We start from the raw sequence: 2105 nt of genomic DNA, 5'->3' as shown, positions 1-2105 counted from the left end.
CTTGGTCTGTACTCCTGTGGTCTGATCAGTCTGGCCGCCCTCCCTGAACTTCATTTTCAGGGCTGTCCTCTGCAGCACTGTTATCTAGTGAGTGGACAGCATGTCTGGGGATGAGGCCAAACCTCCAGTCCTCTCTGTGAATGAGCTGTTCTGAGCAGGAACATTACCTTCAGGGATTGGCGCAATGGGAAGAGGTCTTTTCTCTCTCTCCCTTTCCTATGGAGACATAAATAATACCATTCCCTTGGATGGATTAGTTCCCTGGCCACCCCATTGCCATCTTCCCCCCCACCCCCACCCCTCTGTAAGACTTAAAGGCATATGAGGGTGGGGGAAAAGATTTCTTTAAGCACAGATGTGATATGCATCTTTATTTTGATGACTTATGCATCATTGGATTTGGCGTGCCTCATGACAGAATATCTGGTCCTCAGCCCAGGAATTATGTGTAATGTGCACCTTTTGTGTGGACCTGTTCTGCTGTTTGAACTTACCTCAGTGGACTCATGTTGTACTTGACCTTTTGTGCATGGCTAACTTCAGTCAGCATGATATATTCCAACCCTTTCCATAGTTGAGGTATTTCATCCTTTCATCACTATTTTTTAGGGGTGTAGAGTATTCCATTGTGTGTATATACCAGAGTTTTTTAATCCATTTTTCTATTGATGGAAATTTAGGTGGTTTCCAACTCTTTGTGATTGTGAACTGCACTACGGTGAACATTGGAGAGCAGATATCTGGTTGTGGTCTGTTCATTATTTCCTCTGGGTATATGCCCAGTAGTGGAATTGTTAGGCCATAAGGTAACACAATTTCCATCTGTTTTCAGGTATCACCAAATCACTTTCCACAATGGCTGTATGTATCTAGAAGACCACCAGCAGTGAATGAGAGCTCCTATCTCACTACACCCCCTCCAACATTTGTTGCCTACTGGTTTTTTGAGTTGGGCTATTTTTGTGGGTGTAGAAGGTATTTTATGTTTGTGTTTATGTTCATTTCTCAGCTGGCTAGTGATTGGGAATATTTTCTCATATGTTTATTGGTCATTTGTGTTTCCTCCTTTGTGAATCTTCTGTTCAAGTCTATTGCCCACCTCCTTAGTGGACTATTCGTTTTTCCTATTATGGGCTTGTAGGATTCAGTAGATTTTAGTAATAAACCGTTTGCTATTATGTCATTAATAATTCTCTTTTCCCAGTCTGCGGGCTCTCTTATTACTCTCTGGATGAGGTCTTTCGATGTACACAAGTATATTATTGTTTGTCCCATTTATTTATTTTATCTTCCTCTGATAGCCTATGTATTCCCTGTGCTAAAGTTCTTAGTTGTATCCCAATTTCCTCATTGATGACACTGATAGTTTTGGGTTTTACCTCCATGTCTGTGATCCACCTTGAATTTTTTCTGTGTATGGAGAGAGGTAAGTGGCTTTCTTCATTCTTCTGCAGGTTGATATCCAGCACCATTTGTTTAAAAGGTCATCTGCTTCACATTTGATATTTTGGAGGCCCATATAAAATATGTTTTCCACATGCTGATGTTTTTATTTCTGAATTTGCTGTTCTTATCTATTGGTCTGAGCATCTATCTTTCTACCAGTACCATGCTGTTTGGACAACTGTGGCAGTATAATAACTTTTAAAGATTGGTAGTGTGAGTCTGCCCAGTTTATTCTTCTTTGTTAGGTGTTCATTCCAATTCTGGGCTTCTTTCCTTTCCACATGAAGTTGAGGGTCAATTTTTGCATTTCTCTGAAGAAAGATGCTGGTACTTGATCAAGGTTATATTGAACTTATATAGTGCATTAGGGAGGATTGACTTCTTTACAATATTGAGTCTTCCAATTCACAAACATTGGATATTTTTCCAGTTGTGAAAGTCCCTTTTGGTTTCTTGTAATAATGTTTTATAGTTTTTCTCATACAGATTTTTTATTGTTGTTAAGTATATCCCTAGATATTTCCATTTATGCTTACTGTTGTTAAGTATATCCCTAGATATTTCAATTTATGCTTACTGGAAAGCTTACTACCTTCTTGATCTCCTTTTCTGTAACCTCATCAGTTATATAGAGCAAGCCAATTGACTTCTGCTTGCTG

Source organism: Echinops telfairi, unplaced genomic scaffold (assembly GCF_000313985.2).
Source record: "Echinops telfairi isolate 266 unplaced genomic scaffold, ASM31398v2 ScPeMD7_9;HRSCAF=40, whole genome shotgun sequence".
NCBI classification, from domain to species: domain Eukaryota; kingdom Metazoa; phylum Chordata; class Mammalia; order Afrosoricida; family Tenrecidae; genus Echinops; species Echinops telfairi.
The sequence above is the reverse complement of the archived record's forward strand: the minus strand, read 5'-3'. Positions refer to the sequence as shown.